The 23557-nt window shown below is 46.6% G+C and overlaps 1 protein-coding gene across 3 annotated transcripts in view; it reads left to right on the plus strand.

Moving 5' to 3' along the window:
- Positions 1-11088: 11088 nt before the first annotated feature.
- DNMT3B (DNA methyltransferase 3 beta) overlaps positions 11089-23557 on the plus strand; it is a 39103-nt gene continuing 26634 nt past the window's right edge. For all 3 annotated transcript variants that reach the window (XM_004464066.4, XM_071211633.1, XM_071211636.1), the window contains exon 1: positions 11089-11389. The gene's annotated coding sequence lies outside the window, so the exon portion shown is untranslated. The remainder of the gene's footprint in view (positions 11390-23557) is intronic.

A 23557-nucleotide genomic window follows, 5' to 3' on the forward strand; every position in this document is an offset into this window, starting at 1 on the left:
ATGAAAGAAAGCTGAGGGTTTGTTCTAGATTAAAAGAAACTGAAAAAAAACAGACAATTGGGACACTTGATGAAATTGGATGGTAGATGGTAAATTAGACAATATTGTATCAGTGTTCATGTTCTTAGTAAATACACACTAAAGTATTTAAGGGTTAAGGAGGATACAATGGTTTAGGAGAAAATCAGTATGTATATGGAGATAGTGCAAATATGGCAAATGTTGACAATTGGTGAATCTAGGTGAAGAGGACACAGGTGTCCTTTGTATTATTCTACTATTCTTGCAACCCCTCTGTAAATTTATAGATTATATTTTTTAAAGGCTTTTTTTAAAAAGTTAGGCTTTGTTCCCTTTATTTTCATCCCATCCAGAAAGGAAATGATTTTCTATTTTAACTAATATATCTTTGAATACTCATGCTGGGAGAAGTGCTGGGCATTTACATGCATTTTCTCCCTTAATCCTCTCAGTAACCCCACCAGGAGGTAGCAACTCATCCCCATCTTGTAGCAGGGGGATGGGGTTCAGAGGGGAGAGGTGTTACCCAAGGATGCTGAAAAAGGGCAAGACTCATATTGGAACCTCCCAAATCTCTCAGAATAGTCTGGAAAGGTGTATTTTTTTTTTAAAGATTTATTTATTTAATCCCCCCCCCCCCCCCCCCCCGTTGTCTGTTCTCTGTGTCTGTTTGCTGCGTCTTGTTTCTTTGTCCGCTTCTGTTGTCGTCAGCGGCACGGGAAGTGTGGGCGGCGCCATTCCTGGGCAGGCTGCACTTTATTTCGCACTGGGCGGCTCTCCTTACGGGGCGCACTCCTTGCGCGTGGGGCTCCCCTATGCAGGGGACACCCCTGCGTGGCAGGGCACTCCTTGCACGCGCATGTCAGCACTGCGCATGGGCCAGCTCCACACGGGTCAAGGAGGCCTGGGGTTTGAACCGCGGACCTCCCATGTGGTAGACGGACGCCCTAACCTCTGGGCCAAGTCCGTTTCCCTGGAAAGGTGTATTAAGCACTTTTTCTACTCTTTTTTTTTTTTAACCATGGATTCATATATACAATGTTTATACTACTTTAGCATCCTGTTTTTTCACTAAGTACTCTCCATATTAGCACTTACAGACTTGCTAGTTATTTTTCACAACTATGTAATATTTCACTGCATGAACAAATCCTATCTAATTTAACCAGCCCCCTATTGAAGGAATGCAGTTTTCCCATGTTTACACTATTACAAGCAATGGAAACATTCCTACACATACAGATATCTTTGCATACCAGCACGTACTTGTAGAATAAATTCTTATAATGGAATTGCTAGGTCAGTGCAGTTTGCTGAACTTTTCACTGGGGCAGGAGTTGTCAACTTGAAGTGAGTCTTGTGGATACATTTGTCCATTCATTCAACATGCCTTTATTAAACATCTACTATGTGCCAGGTACTGCGCTGGGTGCCAGAACAGAGAGTGAACCAGACACAGCCTCCACTGCTGTGAGGCTGTCTTCCAGGAATACATGCACACACACACACACACACATACATACACACGGTAAATCGGGACCAAGTAGGATGCAAACTGACCAACATACCTGGCAACAGAATGATTATTGATAAATTTCCAAACTGGCTTTAAGTTTACTGGAAACCAGGGGGTGGGGAGTCCCACTTTTGGTTATTTATCCTTATACATGCCAAAATTTATGTAAATAATCCTCTTAAACTTTTGAGCAATACCAATTCACTGATTTTGTATAAAATGTGGTGATGAACTTGCTTGTCTATCCACGACTCTCCCTCCAAACTCAGGATTTTTCCTTGAGATAAATTTTAAAAGTAGAATCCCTGCGGTAAAGTTTAAACCTTTTTAAAATCCTTGCACCTAAACTCCAACAGACATTTAAGCAGTCCCCTCCAGAAATTTGCTTTTTAAAGGACTCTTCTTCTTTGAGGGTGGGGGTGATAATGTCTCTACCTTTTGGAAATCTCACCCCTTATTTCAAATTCATGTTAGGAATCACTTTGCCTGAGAAAATGAGGCCTTGGATCTCTATTGTCTGCTTTGTCTTCTTCCACAGGACAATTATAAAGTGAATGCCTGCCTGGCTTCAATTTAGAACTGCAATGCAAATTGCTGCTGGGTGCTGTGACCACAGCCCAGGTTTCAATCTCACCACAATGGGCTTGACTGATTTGGGTGAAGTTTCACCCCTCTGAGCTTCACTTTCTTCATCTATGAAATGGAGGGCTGGCGAGGCTTCAAAAGGATGATGCATGTCCTCTCGCGTATCTTCGCGCACATCAGCGCAGCCCTCAGCCTAGACTTCTCCCTGAAATGATGTTAACTGGGGATCGTGGTGATCATGGCACCAGGGAGACACAGGTGCCTGCGGTCAGGCAGTGTCCACCCTCCTTACTGCTCGTGTGATTTCCAGGCCTTGGTGCCCTTTCCAGTTCCATTCTTGAGGCTTCCAGGAGACCTTTCTTTTTGTGCCTCTGTCCGTCCCGATCAGCTACACAAGGTTTGAGGCCATGCTGCATGCTATGTGTATGTAATCTTGCCCTTTTCTTGGTTAACCCATACTGTATGGACAAAATAACCTATGACTCTTGGTCATTCTTTTATAACTGTTGCATGGAATTCCACAGTATGAATGAACTGCATTTTATTTAACCATTCCCCTGTTAATGGACAATTAGGTTGTTTACAACTTTTCTCCATTAGAAACCTGGCTCCAAAGAATATATCTCTTTCCAAGTCTCCTTATAGGCATATATACTTCTAGTGTTAAGAGATAATGCTAAATTGTTTCAGATAACTGTATAATTATTACTTTTATAATTTTTCAATGTTTTTTTATGAAAATATTCAAACATACAGAAAAGTTGAAGAAATTTACAGGGAACACTCTTATATCTACCACCCAGATTTTAGCATTAACATTTTACTATACTTGCTTTATCACAACATCTGTCCAGTTATCCTTCCACCCATCCTACTCTTTGAAGCATTTCAAAGTAAGTTGTGTACTTGAGTATACTGCTCTCTAAATATTTACACATACATATCACTAACTAGAATCTAATATTTGTTTGCAGTTTTTTGTCTTTGAGGTAAAATTTACATACAAAGATAGGCACAAATCTTAAGGGTACACTTGCTGAATTTTTTTCATATTTTATTTTATTTTGTTATATAGTGTCTAATATTTTTGTTATCGTAATTTCCTTTTCTGGTATATTGAGAATGATTCCTAATGTCTCATAAATTTATACCTTTAGAAATTATCCTGATAGCAAAGTGCATAATCGTAACATAGTCTCTTCATTACAGTGACAATATTGTAATAATATTGCTATGAAGCTATTCTCTTTATTTTTAGTAAATTTTTCCCACAGCAAATCTGATTCTGGCTCATTTTGGATCAATGAATAAATAAATAATTTCAGAAGTTTTGGGGATAAAATACCCAATAATTTAATTCCACAAGTGGTTTATCTAAGTTCAAATAAAAATGTGAGTGTGATGAACTGGAATTGAGGGTCTAGAAATAAACCCATTCATCTATTGTCAATTGCCTTGACAAGGATGTCAAGACCATTCAGTGGAGAAAGAAGGCTTCTTAACAAATGATGCTGGACAACTGGACATCCACATGAGAAAGAATGAATTTGGACCCTTACCACACACCATATACAAAAATCAAATTAAAATGGATCGAAGACCTAAATTACGAGCGAAAACTATCAAACCCTTAGAAAGAAGCATAGGTGTAAATTTTCATGACCTTGGATTCGCCAAGTTTCTTAAACGACACCAAAAGCACAAACAACCAAAGAAAAATAGATACATTGGAGTTTTACACTTGCTGAATTTTGACAAACATACCCATCACTTTGAGTTTTTTAACCTAAACCCCTTTCAAGGTAGAGATTATTACAATCAGTCCAGAAAGTTCATTTGTGTCCTTACCAGTCAATCCCTGCCCTTACTCTCCTACAGATAATCTGTGTTCTATTTTTTTCCAGCATAGATTGCTGTTCTAGAACTATTTTTAACAGAGTAAATATAACCTATGACCCCCCATGCACATATCAGTTTTTCTTTTAATTCTTCATTTTTAATAGAGAAAAAAATATTCCACCTCCTTTCAGATTCCTAAAGGTTGAATTGCTTTCCTCTTTGAGCACCAGTAAGCAATTCACGTATTCCCTGGACATATTTTGGTTTTGGGCTTCCTGAGAGCAGGAATCACATCTACACCACATTAGGTGCTCAATAAATGTTTGTTTCCTTGAAGCCCTCACTCATTGTTCACTTACCCACAACCCTCAGACAAACCAGGAAGCTGCGCTGGACCTGGCTTCCTTTCTTTTTGGAAGCTCAGGCTTCACTTCAGAGGGAGTAGGAAGATAGAGGGCAGAAGGTCAGCAGCCTGGGGGTCTGGATTCCTTTCACCCTTCCTGAGTGACCTTGGGCAAGTGTCTTCTCTTCTCGGGGCAACAGCTTCCTCCCCTCTCAAATGAGGCAGATCCTTAGAGGGTGGAATGAGGCCAAAAACCTTGGTGTCACCTTGACTACTCTCTCTCACACCCCACCCCCACCCCCAACATTGTACTCATCAGCAAATCTGACAGTTCTTTCTTCAACTCATATCCAACGTCTGACCCTTACCACCTTCCATTGTCACATCCGATGCAAGTTACCATCCTCACCCCACTAGATTTCTGCACCAGCCTCCTCACCAGGCTCCTGGCTTTCAGCCTTGCCCCCTACCATGGTGGGCATGTCTGCCCAGGTGTTGGCGTCCTTACTCATGGTGGCTTAGGTATCTGATCACTGTGTTGACCTTCCGCAGGTCACTCAAGTTCTCTGGTCCTTAGTCTGGAAAGTGGGGGTGCTAGCCCCTGCCTTAGAAAATAATTTTGAGGAGTGAGAAGCCATGTGACAAGTTCTTAGCACAAAGTGTGGAAATGAATAGAGTTGATGGTAACACATTATAGTGGGTATAACACTGCTGAATTGTAAATGTGATGGTGGCTGAAAGGGGTAGTTTGTGGACGAAAATGTCAATTGAAAGGAAACTAGTGAATAATCTAGGGACTGTATAACAGTGATTTCAGTGGTGGATGAGGATTGTGGTTAATAGTATAAATATAAGAATGTTTTTCTTTCACAAAATGTTAAGAATATGGTAATACACAGGAAAATTACAACTAATATAACTTATGGATGATAGTTAAGAGTAATATCGTAATATTTTTGCAGCAGTGGCAAAGAAGATATATCGATTCTAAGGGACAACATTCGGGGTTTTAAGAGGATATAGGATTTTTTCCTTTTAGAGTAACAAAACGTTCTAAAAATGACTGAGGTGATGACAGCACAACTCTGTGATGAAAATGAGAGCCCCTGAGTGTACACTCTAAATGGATTGTACGAGGCATGGGATTGTATAACACAGTGAATCCTGTGGTGGAAGATGGACTGTGGTTAACAGGACAAATATGAGAACATTCTCTCATGAACTCTAACAAATATATAATACTAATACAGGGTGTTAATAATTGGGTGGGCTGGGGGAAAATACACCGAATGTAATATTTTGTAGTAATATTTTGATAATGCTCTTCCATAGTTTGTAAGAAATATTTCAATACAATGCAAGGTGCTGGTGGTGGAACAATGTGTGGGAGCCCTGTATGATGATATGCATGTTTGCTTTGTAAGTTTACAACTTTCACTATACACTTATGTTTATGTATGCTCATGAATGGATGATATAGTTCAATAAAAGTTTTTCAATGGAAAAAAAAGTGCCTAGCATAGTTCCTGATAGGTAGTGATAATAATAACTCTTATCACTGATGTTGAGAGACTGGGAGGAAAGGATTTTATTTCCTGGATTTGCTCTGGGTTCAGATTCTGCTAGCTTACTGTTTTGAGATAAACAGGGGTGGGGGTGGGAGTAGGGGGATGGGAGTGGAGTTGGAACTCCCCTGTCCAGAGATGTCTTTATCTGCTCTGGGCAGGGACTGCTGACCCTCCAAGCTTCCTGACGTCCATATATAGGACATGCTGATAATCCTGTTTGCAGGCTGGGTCTTTGGAAAATGGTTACTGAGGTAACACTTGGCAATAATGATATACTAATAATATCTGATACTTAATGAGCACTTACTAGGCACCATGCTAAGCACTTTATGGGAGCAAAGTGGTTAAAACCACCACTTGGTAGTTAGTCCTAGCTCCTCGCACACCTCTTGGCAGTGTAACCTTGGATAGTTACTCTGCCTCTGTGGGCCTGATTTTCCCTATCTGTTAAATGGGGGTAATAATCTTTCCTAGTCATAGGAATCAAAGGCTGTTCTGAGAAATGGATGCATTATATATATATGTATATATAATGCTCTGACAAGTGCTGGCACATGGTAGACTCTTACCATCATCACTAATACACTTATTTAATAATAACAATGAATAATATCTGATCAGTCTCAGAGTGTTTGTCTGGCCAGGTACTTTTAAAGGAAATATATCAATGGTCCATTTTTCAGTGTAAAAAAAGGAGAGAAGAATCTCTTCCAGGGGCCAACTGGGACAGAAAGCTTTCTGGGTGTTCCCGTTGAAAATGAATGGTGAGGAACCCACTTTGCAAATGAACATGGTCTCTAATGATGCCGCAATTAAGACTGAGTACTTTACAATGGGGTTCTTTCACATACAGGGGCAATTCCAGGAGTTGCTCCGGAAGTAGGCATTACTATTATTATTATTCCAATTAGATGGGGGAGATGACTGAAGCTCAAACTCCTTAGCAAGGAGTGGGGGGCCAAGCTGGGGATCTCAGGCAAACTGCCTCACCTTGCTTAGCCTCAGTTTCCTCGACTATAAAATGGGGCCCATGACACTGCTTGTAAACCTAGAAGTCGAGGTGAGTTTGGCTCGCCTTAGCCTAAGCTGGGAGCTGACTAGTGACTGGCACAGAGACAAAGGGACTGGGCTAGATGATGCAGAGGAAGCAGGGAGAAAGTTTTGTCTCTGTACCTGCCAAGAGCTGGGGCAGCCAAGAAAGCAGTGCAGGCTTGAATTCATTATTAACAATGATAATATTTTTTCTCATTAACAAGCACTTTTATGGTGTTTTCTCATGTACCAGGCATTGTCTGAAATGCTTTACTTATATTAAGTTATATATAATTCTCATAACAGCCCTATGAAATAGGTATTATTTTTCTCCATTTTACAGATGAGGAAATTGAAGCACAGAGGTGAAGTCACTTACCCATAAACATATCTACCACATATTAACTACCTATTATTCATCAGACATGGTGCTAAGCACCTTACATATGTTATTAAAAACTTGCTCCTTCTCTAAGAACTAAACAGATGATGATATAATTCAACATAAATATAATATTTAACCACAACATAGGGGCAAGTCCATCAAGGTTTTGATTTATTACCGTGTGGGCTTCTGGGATGTATATGTGTGTCTTTTCTTTTTAACCACTCTTTGCCTAGGTGCTCAAGCCCAAATCCCAGGGGACATCCTTGACTCCACTCTTACCCTTAACCCACACACTATTGGCAGGACTTGGCTCAGCCTCCACAATCTATCCCAGATCCAGTCACTTCTCTCCCCATTCTCCATTCCCACTGAGGTCCTGGCCACCAATCTCACTCTTTTAGATCAGGATGAGTGTCCTGGCCCCCCAACGTGTATTTTAAACATCTGAGTCAGATCATGGCAACATGTTCTGACTCGTCATCTTACTTTGTATGAAACCCCAAGCCCCTGCCAGGTCCTGCATGACCTTCCTCACTCCCTCTCCTTAGGCCACACAGGCCTCCTGGCCCCCACACCACACCCCTTGCTGCATCAGGTCGCAGATCTTCCCTTGGCTGCTTCTTTATCACTTGGATCTCACTCAAATCTCATCAACACCCCCATTCTTAGCTATGACCTCACTCCACTCTATCTTCTTCCCATTATTTATCTATGTTTATCTATACCTGATATTCACCTGTTCATTTACATTTAATGTCTAACACTTCCCCAGCAGTATCTTGCAAGTTCAGAATTCTTAGCCACATAGCAGGTGCTCAGTCACAGTTTGAATGCAGGATTGACCTTGAACAAGCCCCTTTCTTCTCTGGATCTCAGTCCCCTCATCTCAAATGGGTCCCTAGTCTTCCTTGCCTGGCCTCCTCCTAGGGCGACCTGAGGCTTGGATGAGATGGTGAATATGACCAATAAACTTCGCAAATTGTCAAGTTCTGTGCCTTGGAAAGATCAGGCCATATTTCTTCCACCCATCCTTCTGACTTTCACTCTCATTCCCAAATCCTAGGACCGAGAACACCTGCTCATTCATGCCCTCTATTCCCTTTTGCTGGATTTAGGTTGTCTGCTGTCCCCAGAAATGACTGCCATGTTGCAGAAGACCCAGTCCCTTTGGCATCTGTGCCATAGACTAGTTGGCTTAAACAACAGAAGTTTACTGTCTCATGGTTCTGGAGGCTAGAAATCCAAAATCAAGGTGTGAGCAGAGCCATACTCCTTAAAGGGAAGAACCTGTTCCATGCCTTTCCCCTGGCCCCTGGTGGGTGGCCAGGAATTCATGATGCTCCTTGGCTTGTGGCATAACTCAATCTCGGCTTCTGTCACATGATTATTTCTCTGTCTCTCTCTGTTCTAATGTGTTCAAATTTCCTTTTTGTAGGGGATGGGGGGTATATGGGGACCTCATATTTTTTGAATGTAACATTAAAAAAAAAAAAGACCAAAAAATAAAAAATAAAAAAAAAACAAACATTAAAAAAAATTTCCTGTTTGTAAGAACACAAGTAATTTTGGATTAGGGCCTACCCGAAATCAATTTGATCTTATTCAAATAGGATCTTCAAAGTTCCTATTCACAAATGAGTTCACAGGACCTGGTTGGGGGGGATTGTGAGGGCTTGAACACATCTTTGTGGGGGACTCAGTTTACCACATAGGTGTTCCATAAATGGTCACCATTATGCTGATGAGATTTATGTTTATGATGATTCTCATTTGATGATTCAAAGGACTTACCTTCCTGAGTTGATAATAGAGCTATCATCTTAACTAACATTTTCAAATGTTTTATTTGTAAATAGGTTCACATTCTTGGAACTGGGAGTTAGGACTTGAGCATGCCTTTTTGGAAGACACAATTCAAACTATAATAGCACAGCAACTAGGTCTCCCAATCATCCCTGGTGGTAGCACAGATACCCTTGGCCAGGTGGCATGTTCTAGTTTCTGATTCAGAAAACGGAGGCCCCAGCAGCCCTCCCCACAGACTTGCCAGCTTTTTTTCTTTCCCATCCAGACATATCTCAGATGATGGGAACAAGCCACAGGTCCTCCCAAGAGACCCCCGTTTTTCTGCACCAACTGACTGGAACTTAATTTTAGATGTTTTTGCCAGAATGCTAAAGAGTTCCTGTCATTCATTCACTTAAAGACCTAGTGGGTGTCAGGAGCTGAGCCCACTTCTCTTTGGTGTACCCTCATCCTCTCTCCAGGTTCCTAGGTAGAACAAGAAGTAGTAAGTGTGGAAACTTTTGCAGCTACCAAAGAATGTGCCATTTATTAATCTGCAATTACGTGGTAAGAGATGCAGAGATTAAGCTATGGGTTTTTTAATTAATTAATTAATTTATTTATTTTTTGTCTTTATTTTTTAATGTTACATTCAAGAAATATGAGGTCCCCATATACCCCCTATCCCCTCTAAGCTATGGTTTTAACTCAGAGAGCCAGGGCCCAGGAGGCAAGAAACTTGTGCTCATTCATTCAACAAACTGGTACTGGCCTCTTTTGGTGCTAGGCTTTTCTGAAGGCACTGGAGGCGCAGTGGTTTCTGCCTTCATGGGGTTTACTCTCTCTCCCTCTCTGGGGGTATAAACAAGAAAACAAGGAAATACACAAAAACAATTTCAGATCACATTAAGTGCTATGAAGAGGTCGAAATAGCTTAGGAGTCATGGAGAGGATATGTTCAGGTGGGGTGGTCAGGAAAAGCCTCTTGAGAAGATGACCTTTGGAAGAACTCAATAAAAAGCTGGCCATGTACCCCACTGGAGGGAACAGAGAGGGGCAAAGGCCCTGAGGTAAGTACACGTGCTTGGAGTTTTTCAGGATCAGCAAAGAGGCCAGCTGGTTGGAGTTAAGTGAAAAGGTGGCAGGGACCAACTCCTATAGAGCCTTGTAGGCTGCCATGTGAATCGTTCATTCACTCATTTATCACATTCATGGAGCATCTATGTGGGCTAAGATACACTGAGACCCTGCCCTCACAGTCTGAAGTGTGGAGAGACGACAAAAAGAAGGCAAACAAATATATGAATACAAATACAATGTGCGATAAATATTAGGAAGTGCTGTTTTCAAATAGTTTCACGCCGGCTTAAGGACAGAGGCAACTGAAACCAGCTAATAAAGCGGGGCTTCTCCCTCAGCTGGTCGATGCCAGCAGGGCTCCAGAATCCAGGAAGCCAGAACCTGATTGCCTTCCCTGCTCTGCCCTCCCCTCCTCTCAAGATGGCTGACAAAGGCCGAGCCTGGTGCAAAGACAGGAGGGAGGCCTAACTAGAGGGTCCAGAGAGGGGTGCCTGGTGGGGCCACTCGAACGTCCGGGTGGCATTGCGACGGGGTGGGGGTATAAAGGGGAGAGTCCACGGCTGTGAGATTCCAGTGTGGGCTCTTCCCTGTCTGGGCCCCCGCACCCAAACCAGGGTGGTAGGTATACGTGGTGAGGGTGGGAAAACGGCCCCAGGAGGAGTCTCCAATGTCGGGGAGACCCCAGCAGTGCATATCATTCCCGTTGGTGGATCAAGAGGCCCTGGGGGGACAGGAGGCGGTGCCCGTGAAAGGAGGAGCGGAGGGGGAGGCTCCCGGAGTGATTTCAAATTTCCCTCCTCCCCTCCCTCGGCTCCCCCCGGCTCCCGGGCCGGGCGCTGAGTGGCTGCGGCGGGGGCGCCCCCGGGTGGGGGCGGGGCGAGAGCCGGGCCCCGGTTACAAGGGGAATCGGCACCGCCCCCTCCCCACCCTCTCTTCTGTCGCGCCTGCGGCGCTTCCTCGCAGCAGCCGCCCCCGGGCCCTGCGGCCGCAGCCCGCGTGGACGCACCGAGCGCCCCCCGACGGACGCGGCCGACTCACTGGCGGGCCGGCAGGCGGGCGGCCGCGTCCCGCCGGCAGCGCGGGGGTTAAGTGGCCCAAGTAAACGTAGCTGGGAGATCGGCGCCGGAGATTCGCGAGCCAAGCGCCCTGCGCGGCCGCTCGCCGGCCTCCCGCCAGCCTGTCCCGACCCGCGGCTCGACAGCGGAGCCGCACCCGAGCCAAGCCCTGGGCAGGTGAGCGCTCCGTGGCCCCGGGAGGCCGGCCAGTTCCGGGGCTCCCGGCTTTCTAAGGGACGGACCCTTTCCCGAGGGCATCGCGGGGGGGGGGGGGGGGGCGGGTGTCTCCCGCTGGGTGGGAGATCGGACCGGTTTGGCGCGGCAAGGGGAGGAAAGGTCCCTTGACCATGGACTCAAGTAGGGGAAGAGGGCAAGAAGCTTAAAATGTGGGGGATGCAGTGGGCGGAGTTGGAGAGTGGTCCACCCTTAGGGTGGGGGACAGGGCGGCCTTTCCGGGGCGGAGGGGGAGAATGAGCGAGAAGGGGTTTTGCTCGTAGGGAGGGGATGCCCTTACCTGGCCTCTTACAGGGAGTCCCCCTTAGCGAGGTGTATGTGTGTGGGAGTGGGTGGATGCCAGCAGGGGGAGTTCTGCCCAGCGAGGTCGGCATCCGTCCCTTTTCTTGGACTTGGGCAGAGGGGTTTCAGGCGAGGAACCGTTTCTTTCTCCCAGGGTTAGAAAAGAGGTAGTAGTTGTGGGTGCAGGAGAGCAGGTGGGCCGGGAGGTGCACGCGTGCGGGGGGCGTGAGCCAGAGGGGCGTGAGCCAGAGGGGCGGGCTCGCGGGTTCTCCCTAGCTGAGCCACCGAGGGCGCGGCGCAGTGGGCTTGCCGGGACGTCCTCCGCAGAGGGGCTGCACCCTTCCGACGCTCACCTGGTTCTCGAGGAGCCAGCGTGAGGGGGGGTGGGGGGCGGTGACTCCCTCGCCCGCCACACAGCCTGCCCTGGGGGCTCACCTTCCTCTCTTCCGGGGCGAGTTCGGCCACGATTCCCTAACTTGCTAGATTCCCTAACTCGCTAGCGGAGGTCTTGCAACCTCCAGCACCACTCCCTAGGAAACAGGTTTTTAAGCCCTGGTGATTGGCTGGAGTCGGGTAGGGGGTCTGTTGAGCCTCATTTTACAGAGGAGAAAGTAAAAGCTGGGAAAGAGCGGATTTATTTAGCAAGTTAGCAAAACTAAGTTGCTCTCGGGCCCAGGCTTTCCTGCTAGAATCACTCCCCTGAGGCACCGAAGCGCTGCAAGTGTCCTGAGCCCAGGGGCCTGGCTCACTTAACCTTTGGCCTGGGAGAGGAGGCTTGCTGGAGCCCTCAAAATCTGAGACTTGTATGAGTTAGAGAATTAAGGACAGCATGAACTTTGAACTGCATCCTGGATGCTTAGGGTTTTGGCGGAGTAGTGGCAGTTGTTTTTGTGAGGCAGTTCCCTGCTGGGACCCTCACTTAGGGGCCCTGGATGCTGACCTGCCCCTGCCCTTCTCTGCCAGACCTCTTTAACTTCCTCACTGGCCCTTGGAAACCCCAGGTGGAGACTTTCCAGTTTTCCAGGTTGAGATGATGGTGCCTACTTTATAGGGCTGGTATGCAGTGAGCACTCAATAAATGTTAGCCATGGTTGACACTAATCTAGTACAGCCTGTTTAAGGCTGCCCTCTTTAGGCTGTCCCAGCAAGTCCTTTCTCCACTTTGGGCTGTAGTTATTACATCTGTGAAATAGGAATAATCCTAATAATCCCAGGTTGTTTAAGGATAAAACCAGTTTTATGTGGGTGACAACCTCTGTAATCCTTGATTTTCCTCAGATGTTCGATGGGTGAAATAACCACAGAGGGCTCCAGTAAGGATTCAGTGGGATAGTGGCTAGCACCCGGTCAGCACATGATGAATGTTGATAACGGTATTCATTCATTAATCAGCTCCCTTTTTTTAGATGGCTGTTAACAAGAATTGGGGGTGGAGGTACCTCTGCCAGGCCCTTCCTTTCCTGACTTCTTACATGGAGGTGCTCTATTCCTCTCGAAACTATTGTCCTTGATTTGGGAGTTGGCAGGAAGGAACGCCTTTGTTCGCTTTTGAAAGGAGCCATGGTTTTATTTTATGGGTTGGGACCATTTTTAACCACCCCCCCCCCCCTTCCCGCTTGGGGCCTACCTTGAAGATGTAATTGCAGAGCTAAGTCAGATCCATTACCTTTCCCCGTTGGGGTGGAGGGGGCTGTGACAAAGGGGCCTGGGCTGGGCTGCAGTCTGCTCCTTACTCATTGGCATAATCCCCACCCCTTGCAAAGGTTGGGGGAAGGGAGGAGGGGACCTTGGAGCCACAGGGGGCTAAGGGAGGAACCTGGGAGGTAGGGGTTGGGGAAGGCTGCTTTCCTCCCATTCCCTTCCTTAAGCCACAAGGACTGTGACCAAGAGGTGCCTGTCCTCCCACATTACTGTAGCCTCAGGGTCCTGCTTCCTTGGAAGTTTGGACAGTTCTCCCTGCGGGAAAACTTACTTTGGGATTCCTTTGTCCCAGACTCCCCAGGCCTGTTGCCCCGCCCCCAGTGCAGACACCTTTTTCAAATTCATCTGGTATGGTTCTTGCTTAAGCTGAAGCTCCTCCTGAGTGTGGGTGGTCCTGTCCCCTCACCCACAGCCCCTTATTAGGGGTAGGATGTCAGCCCAGACACATCCTTCTGGTAAAGTCTTTTTTTAAAGAATTAAACATTTAAGGTGATATTCAGTATGGGACTAGAACTGGGGAAATATGGAATTCATTTCTTTTGCAGACCACTCTCTTGTAAAGAGGAACGTCCTTGACTCACCTTCCAGAAGGGAAAAATCCAGTGCAGGTGCCAAATGTTGGCTGGAGGAAGAGGCCTGGTAAATGCAGAGGGCCCTGCACATAGACAGCTATGGTGGATTACCTTTCTTGACATACTTGTTCTCATCTGTGAAGTGGGTACAAGAACACCTATGCAGCAGGGTTGCTAGGAGGTTGACTGAAATCCAGTGGACTTTCTGTTTAGCAAGACTTAGTTGCTTATTCACAGGTAGCTGAGGTTTTAGAGCAACGGGGCCCCTGAGCTTTATGCCTGGTTTACGTTCTTGCTCACTATAAGCCAGTGGCTAATCCTCAGTTGCTCCATCTGTAAAATTGTTGGCCAATTCCAGGAGATGATGAAGTTTAAAACCAGTTGAGATGATACAGATTTAAAAATTTGCCCATTATGAAGATTAAATAAATGTTGAATGTTAGGTATTAGCAAATTATTTACTTCTTGGGAGAAATGCATTCCATTTAGCATTCCTGATGGTTTTTCCAAGAAATAAGCACAGACTGAGAAGGAACTATTTTTTTCCATAGGGAATTGGAATATTTAAAAAGACATTCACTTTGTTTTTGATATGACTGGAAATCAAATTCACCATCTTCAGATGCCAAGAAAAAAGTAAAAAGTACCCATAATCTCATCATCCCAAGGTAACCACCGGTTTGCCATTTGGGAACTACTCAGTTTCTTCTAGAAATGGAGAAATGGAGAGGTCTTCGCAAGGGAAGGGACATGAATCCAAGGAACATGCAGAGTGTTTGGCAAGGAAAGTTGGCTTAGTTGAAGTCTTCAGAGGGCACTGGGATCACCTGGGTTTCCCAGGTTTCCCGGGGAGTGGTGGTGGTGGGGTGGCACAGTAGGAAAGGAGCTTTGGAATTCCCAATATTGGCCTCTGTTCTTGTTCCTCCTCCAGCCAATTTGCCTAAGTCACTTAACTTGGAGATTTTCTTATTCCCACAAACTTAGCACAACCCGCGGACGCTACCCCGTGCAAGCTCTGGTGCAGCTTGTGTGGGTGTGTGGGGCAGGGTATAAAACCTAACTTTTCCAAAAATTATCTACCTTTTACAGCCTTTGAATTTATGGGAGAGAGGGGTCTACATTGAAAAGATTTTGAACAGGAAATCAGGAATACATTTCCAAAAATGATTGGGAAGGTTGATGGACGGGAGCAAGAGAAACAGGTGTCAGTGGGAAAAGATTCTTAACCAATAATTTGTTTGGGGGGGGAGGGATTGGTGCAGATCCAGTCTGTGTGGGGAGCTGCGTGGGGAGGATGAGAGGTGATTTTTCAATCTGGGAACTCATCCTATATTTGAAGGAAGAAATGCCTTGGGCTCTTGCATCCTTTGCAGTTTATTCTGCTTACATTCTGTAGCTGTTAATCAGTTGTTCAGTCTCCTGGTCTGACTGGAATTTTCTTTGACCATTTGTCTTTATATTCTACTTTGTGCAACATCCTCAGCTTCCAGCCCACCTCTCTTGAATTTTTGCCTTTTATGTTTAGAGTTCTTGTTCCCCAAATTCCAATTTTTAATGTCTCCATCTTGTTTTATGGGTGCAACATCTTTGATCTCTGGCAATATTCTAGTGTTTAGTGCTTTCTATAATATTTATTCGTTGTGCATCTCTTTGGTCTTTTGAAAGTAACTAAAACGCTGACTGCCTGCTCTTCTTGTATGTGGGACTTGAAAACTATTAGGTTTCCTTGTGAGACAGTGACTTGAACTTGCCTTTGCATCTCCCAAATGCCAAAAATCTGAGGGAAGCTCTCTGTGCTCCCAGGTCTGTCTTATTCCCTAGAGGAGGAATCTGCCAGGTATTGGGCCTGGCTGGCCTGAGGGAAAGGTAGCTGGGGAGTTTTCAGGCGGGAGTTTTCAGCCCAGGTCGATTTTCCTCTGGGGGGAGGGGTGGCTGCCTTCAGGCCAGGGATTGGGCTGGGAACCTACGGGGCTCTAACTAGTCCTTTTCCATCCCTCCCTGCAGCCCCACCTTCTGAGGTAATTGGGCCTCTGCCTAGGCTTTTCTGGAGTCCAGCAGTATTTGCTTTCTGCTCTGAGTGACCATGCCTAGGACTGAGCTGCGGCGGGAACCCAGGCTTCCACTGCTTTCCAGTTCCCGGAGTAAGGATGATGCCTTCTTGGTCTGCATCCCAGGCGTCCTGGCTTCGTGACTGCCGTGTGACTTAACTGAAGCAGCAGAAGCAGGGCACCACTTTGTCTGAGCTTCCTGTAGCTGCAGCCCTAGAGGAGACATGGAGGCAGCTCCGTGAGTTCAGGGCTGTCTGGCCTTTGCCTGCCGGAGACCTCAGTGCTTAATGTGACATGGTCCTGAATCATAGCAGGAGCTCATCCACCCAGGAGATGAATGGATAAAGGAGTGGGTTTTTTCCCCTCTTACTTCAAGTTTGGGGCCTACAGGGGCAGGGTTATTGAAGAGGATCCACTGAGGCTGTTACAGGCCCACACTTAGTGGAGAGGACTGAGGGCCTGGCTACCTGCTGGCCACACTCTCTGACCCTGGGTGGTGGTTGGCACCTGGGTAAGGAAACCTTATCCTCACCAAAAATGGAGCTTGATGAGACTCAGGGCCTTGGCTTCCACGAAATCCTTGGGCAAATTTGCAAATATCTGTAGAAACCCAGGGACCTCCGTTATCCTAGGATGTTACATGTTCAGCTGTAAATGCAGTAGACTATTGCTAAATATTAAATATGGTTGTCACCATAACCTAAGGACAACCAACTAGCAAGGAATGGAATTTGGGGTAAAAAGCTGTCACATTTTCCTTTCCAAGACCCTCAGCCTCCACCTGGCTTGAACTGACAACTGGCAAAAGGCTACAGGCATGCTGGGTTAAGATACTCATAAGTATTCAGTGCCAAGTGCCCACTGCTTTGTCCACAGGCCTATTTCATGTCTGTTGTAAGTCGTTTATGTTAAATATCATGGCTTTTTTTCTTGTCAATTACTGTATGCAGCCTCCTTACCTGTGGGCCTTATTTTAACATTTCTTTTTCTTTAAATTTTGATTACAACATGCCTAGTTTTTCTTTTGTGAGCATTTTGTCTTTTTATTTAGAAATAACACACAAGGACGTGTTCTATGGTTTGGGTGGAGATAATCTGAAAGCCCTCCTTAGAAATGCTGTCTTAAATTTATTTATATACAGAGCTAAGTTCCTAGAAAGGAAAGGGAATGGGAAATGAGAACACTCTAAGGGGGATGGTCAAGGCATCCTAAGGAGAAGATAACTGGAACTTTTGAAGGTCAGGCTTGCCCTAACAGGTATTGCTACTTATTGTAATGCTATAGTGAACAGAAAAGAGCCTAGAAATAAGCCCATATATATATGGGAACTATATATGAGCATACTAGTCATCATCATAGGTTTCCTTATTGGGAAATCCCTACCTCACAACATACAAAAATGAAGTTAGGTTGATTAAACCTGAAAGGCCAATTTCAAGGAAGGAATTTTCTTGGACAATGTTTAAGTGTTTTTAAAATGACATTTTAAAAGTTAAGGATAGGGAAGTGGATTTGGCTCAACTGATAGAGCATCTGCCATACCATATGGAAGGTCCAGGGTTCAAACCCAGGGCCTTCTGACATGTGGTGAGCTGGCCCACATGCAGTGCTGATGCACACAAGGAGTGCTGTGTCACGCAGGGGTGTATCCCACATAGGGGAGCCCTACGCACAAGGAATGTGCTCCATAAGAGCTGTGCTGTGTGAAAAAAGCACCGCCTGTCCAGGACTGGCACTGCGCACACAGAGCTGATGCAGCAAGATGATGCAACAAAAAGAGACACGGATTCCTAGTGCCACTGACAAGAATGTGAGAGGACACAGAAGAACACATAGGGAATGGCAGGGGGTGGGGGAAGGGGAGAGAAATAAATAAATAAATAAATCTTTAAAAAATTAAGGATAAAAAAGTGGAAGAACATGACTTAATGGATATGCCAGCATATTAACAATGGAATTGCATTGTTAGATTCCATTTCTTTAAAAATAGGAATGTGGCCTTATCTAGCAATAGCTAACCTCATTCATTGTCCCTAAGCTTAGTATTCTAGTATGGCTGCATTGTAATTTACTTAGCTAGTCTCTTTTTTTTTTTAAAGATTTATTTATTTAATTCCCCCCCTTCCCCCGGTTGTCTGTTCTCTGTGTCTATTTGCTGCATCTTGTTTCTTTGTCCGCTTCTGTTGTCGTCAGCGGCACGGGAAGTGTGGGCAGCGCCATTCCTGGGCAGGCTGCACTTTCTTTCGCGCTGGGCGGCTCTCCTTACGGGGCACACTCCTTGAGCATGGGGCTCCCCTACGCGGGGGATACCCCTGCGTGGCACGGCACTCCTTGCGCGCATCAGCGCTGGGCATGGGCCGGCTGCACAAGGGTCAAGGAGGCCCGGGGTTTGAACCGCGGACCTCCCATGTGGTAGACGGACCTCCCATGTGGTAGACGGACCTCCCATGTGGTAGACGGACCTCCCATGTGGTAGACGGACACCCTAACCACTGGGCTAAGTCCATTTTCCCTAGCTAGTCTCTTATGTAAGTATTTTTACATATCTTTTTTTTTTTTCTAAGGAAGTACCAGAGATTGAACCTGGGATCTCATACATGTGAGACAGGGGTTCAACCACTGAGCTATACCCGCTCCTAAATCCTTTTCAAAATAGCAGTTGTAGGTTTACAGAAAAGTCATGCAGACTTTCCATAAACAGCTGCCAGTCTTACTGATGGTCATTTATTTGCAACCTCTACTATGGTAAAGGGGTTGTGGCAAATATCTGTATATACGACAGCTGTGGACTGGGTGGATTCCTAGCAGTAGAACTGCTGTGTAGTAAGATAATGGTTACTCTGCATTCTGGATGATACTGTTGGGCTGCCATAGGAAAGGCTGAGCCCTTATCTCCACTGCATTGATGTTCAGACTTGAGATATAAGGCATTCTTGGCTGTTGAGACAGCTGGGCAGTGGTCCTGGGTTGCAGCCTGATGTGAGGGGCAGAGGCAGGGAGTGGCTTTTTAGAATATTTGCTTCCTTGGGAGAGGTCCCTTTGGTTGTGGTTTTGCATAGGGCTGCCCTACTCCCCAATTTCTGTTACTTTGACTATTCTCCTTGCATTCTCACACCCTTCCAAGGGTTTCCCAGAGCAGTTGTAGAGGAAGGGGACTGGTTGCTTGCATTCTGTGTAAATATGGTAGAAAGAAACTTTGGTCTCTTTACCTCCCCAATCCCACTCCTCCCAGTTTAAGTTGCCATATATTTTTAGATCTTTATGTATGGGTCAGTTTCCTCCCTGCACCCCCGAAACTTATCTGTGTTTTATTTTAATCCATGGCAGCAATGGATTAAATTAATTAATTAATTTTTAGGAGGTACTGGGGATTGAACCTGAGACCTCATACATGGGAAGCAGAAACTCAACCACTGAGCTACACCCACTCCCCTTAAGTGTTTTTGTTAAATTTTGCTATTATGAGCAACGTTGCAAATAACAATTGTATGTAGCCAAATTTTGTGCTTGTCCAATTTGCCCCCATTTGGGTCAATTCTTCTGGTGATTGTTGATATGACAAGGCTGGTTTTTATTGTAGGATGACTGTGGTGCATAGTCATGACCTAGAGGCACTTAGGAACCATGCAAACTCCTGAGTCAAGGATGAAGGGATGTGCCTCTAATTCCTTCTGGGAGGCTGGGTTGGTGAGGGTGGCAGGATGGCACATGAGATTGCCAGGTCTCTGGATTGTATTATCTAGTGTGGGATCCTCAGCACCAGCTACGGAGTGAATTAGGTGGTGTCACTTCATTTCACAGATGAGGAAACTGAGGTTTGAGGAAAACATTGAGCGCCTTTTCTGCTTTCCTGTACATCTGATCCTTTTCTGGAATTTGCTAAACTCTTATCAGCAAAGGCACTGAACTGGGACCTTTTGCTCTGTCCCTCCCTGGCCAGGTGGATGGCCTGTTTCTGGCCCTCTTGCCTTTGTACATGCCGTCCCTCTCCTCCCTCCTCACCTGGGTGGAGTGGCCCTCCCTCTGTTTTACTTTTTTTTTTTTTTTTTTTTTGAGGTACCAGGGACCCAGGAATGAACCCGGGACCTCGTATGTGGGAAGCCGGCACTCAACCACTGAGCCACATCCGCGCCCCTCCCCCCACCGGTTTACTTTTTATAACTACGCTTAGCACATGGTTTTAAGGTTGTCTTAGACCTAAATTGCTCTCTTCATGGTGTATTCCTGAGCAAGGGACGTCCTGTTTGCGCTTCAGCGTACTCCTCTTTAAAGTGAGGATAGGAGTAGCTCGGCGCTTTGTAAGGTACGTAGGAATCAATCACGCCATCTCAGCTCTGCAGCCGGATCTGGGGCAGAGGGAGCAATTAAGAAAACTGGAGCTGCCGAAGGGGGGAGCCTTCAGGAGTCTAGATCTCCCTCCCCCAGGCTGTGGAGAAGGAATTTTAAATAGGGAAGGCGGGAATATCTTTCCCTTTTCATTTCACCAAATTTCTAAACCCTGAGGAGCTGGGGGTGGGGCAGGGAGGCCCAAAGGGGCCGCTCTTCCACCCAATGGGCCCTCCCTTCTCCCTACTGCCTCCCTTTCCAGCGTTGTGAGGTTTAATTAATACAATTAACATTTACAAGGTGCTGTGAAATAGCCCTGCTGCCGGTGCCAGCCTGGAGGAAATGGATGATGTCAGTTCTCAGCTTCTAGCTGGGTTGTGGGGGAGTCTTGAGCCTCCTGCCCTGTCTGCCACATTGCATTTGAGCATGTCTGACCTGGTTCAGTTGGGGCTCAGGCACCCCACACTAATGAGGCAGGACCTTATGGGGAGAGCTTTGTGGTGGGCCTACCTAGCGCTGCTGCTCATTTCTGAGTCACAAGCTGAACCCCAGCCTCTGGGGAAGGGTCAGAGTTCATGCCTCATGGTGAGGTTAGGCATCAGGCTCTGGTGAAAGCAAACATGCCCCAGGTTTTTCATGTCCCTCAGCCATAAAGCTGCCTGTAGCTCCTGGGATGGATGCTTTGTTCATTACTTTTATAATTCTTGTCTGTCAGGGCACAACAGTTAACAGGCACGTGCCCTGGTCTGTCTGGGCACGAGTCTTGGCACTGCCACTTGGTTGGTGACTTAATTAACTCACCTGAGCCCGCTGAAAGCAGGTTAATCACAAGACCCGCCCTAGGGTGGGGTGGGGCCAAGGAGATACTTGAACTGTGCCTACAGCAGGAACCTGGCCAAGATTAGCTGCTATGGATATTAGAAGAGTGGGGTGGTAGGCACAGCCTTTGACAAGAAACGTTAATGAAGTATGTACTATGTCGCTTCACCTGTCTGTGCCTCAGTTTCCCCAGCTGAAAAAAGGGGTAATGGTATACTTATTTAAGAATTAAATGAGTCAATACAGGTGAACAGTACGCACTGAAAAGAGGTTGCTTTTATTACCAGATGTGAGGATGTATGACCTGCATGGGGGGGAGGGGAAAGGGAAGACTTTCGGAGTAGAGGGGAGAAGGCTTCCTGGCTTCTGAGCTGGGGTTTCTGAAGGCTGAGTAATTAAAGGCATGCGGTAGAGAGATGGGGAGGGCTCTCCACGGGCGCAGCAGCCCACATCGGGAGGCTGGCGTGAACTGAGGAGGGCATTTTTCAGTCATGGTGCGTTTCTGGAAGGTGATGTGTTCTGTCTACACACGGGGAGTCCCAGCGGTAAGGTGGCAAAAGTAATTTCATCGCAAACCCAGAGTGCTACAAATGATGAAAAAAAGTACAGAGAAGGAACTTTCCTTTTTATGAACTCACGTTTTAAGTTTTGTAAATTTTCTAACTCACGATTTAAATTATGTAACAAGGAGTATTTTCCTGCCCGCTTAGCCAAGGCACCCGCTGCTTTATCTGAATCTTCCTCTGTTACTCATGAGTCTGTTTTCCGAGAGCCCGAGGTTTTTCATGAATGCTGAGATCTGGCACTGCGAAGGTGCCCTTCCCACACAGCGGGGAGGCACTGCTGGGGACCTGGAGAAGGTCTGAGTTGGTTAATCATTGTCAGCTCTGGGCTATAGGGCCCACCTGGTTCTGTCTAGGAGGGGACACTCTGTCTGGCTTCTTGAGAACCCACCACCAACTGGAACCCCCAGAAGCAGGACGTCCCTCGATTTGGCCTCTGACTTGCCACCAGCTCCTGCCCAACGGATCCTGGCCCCCGCTGTCCCATGTCTCCAGAGGGGATATTGCTGCCTGGGGTAGCAGGTCCTCCTGGTCTCTTGCATCCCTCAGGCCAGCCTCCCTTCCCACGCCAGGCCTCCTGGCTTACTTAGTTCACTGGTTTGGCCTGAGGTGAAATGCTTGAAATTAATTATTACTCTGAACCACACTCCAGCAGTTTCCCTGGGATCCTGGGTCCTTGGCCTCACAGGAATTGGCCATAGGTCAGCCTGTTCTTCCAGGTGAGGGCTTGAGGGAAGAGGCTGAGGAGCGGCTGGTTGGATTGATTGGTCAGGCGTATCCTCCAGCCTGTAGGGGAATAAAGCTTTTTAGGGGATAAAAGCACCCTAACGTTGAGAACCAAAACAAGAGGGTTGAGGGATTACTGTGTACTCCATGACCTGGACCCTGCAGCATAGATAAATACACTTAGGCGATTTTGTGCTGTCAGCGGCAGGTGCCTTCCAACAGTGCTTCTTTAACTTGCATTTTTTTTTTCAGATTTATTTTATTTCTCTGCCCTCCCCCCCCATTGTCTGCTCTCTGTGTCCATTTGCTGTGTGTTATTCAGCATCCGCTTGTATTATCCAGTGGCACTGGGAAACTGCATCTTTTTTTGCTGCGTCATCTTGCTCCATCAGCTATCTGTGTGTGTGGCCCTACTCCTGGGCGGCTGTGCTTTTTCCATGCAGGGCGGCTCTCCTTGCGGGGCGCATTCCTTGTGCGTGGGACACCCCTACACGGGGCACCCCTGCGTGGCATGGCACTCCCTGCACACGGCAGCACTGCACATGGGCCAGCTCACCACATGGGTGAGGAGGCCCTGGGGACCGAACCCTGGACCCTCCATATGGTAGATGAATGCTCTATCAGTTGAGCCACGTCTGCTTCCCTAACTTGCATATTAATCACCCAGGAATCTTGTTAAAATGTAGGTCCTGATCGAATAAGGTTCAGGGTGGTGCCTGAGATTCTGTAGCTCTAACAGCTCCCAGGTGATGCAGCTTGACCTACGACGCTGGTCCCCAGACCACCTCAGGGATGGCAGTCTAGTTGCCTTGCCCCCATGCCTCTGGGATGGGCGCCAGAGACTAGAATTGGGGTCTGAGGTAACCAAAGGCAAAACCCCTTGGGGGTGCCACAGGCCACCTTAGAATGAGTCCCACAGCTCCCCCTGGTGGGCGTGACGCAGCTGCAGTTGGGTGCCTAGCAGGCCCAGGTTCTGCTTTGAGAAGGAACCCGGGTGGGTAGCGTGCGTTTGGGCGTCACCTGGAGAGTCCCCGAGATGTCAGTAGTGGGGGTGCAGAGGCAGTGAGCCCGGC

This window comes from Dasypus novemcinctus, chromosome 24, assembly GCF_030445035.2.
Source record: "Dasypus novemcinctus isolate mDasNov1 chromosome 24, mDasNov1.1.hap2, whole genome shotgun sequence".
NCBI lineage: Eukaryota > Metazoa > Chordata > Mammalia > Cingulata > Dasypodidae > Dasypus > Dasypus novemcinctus.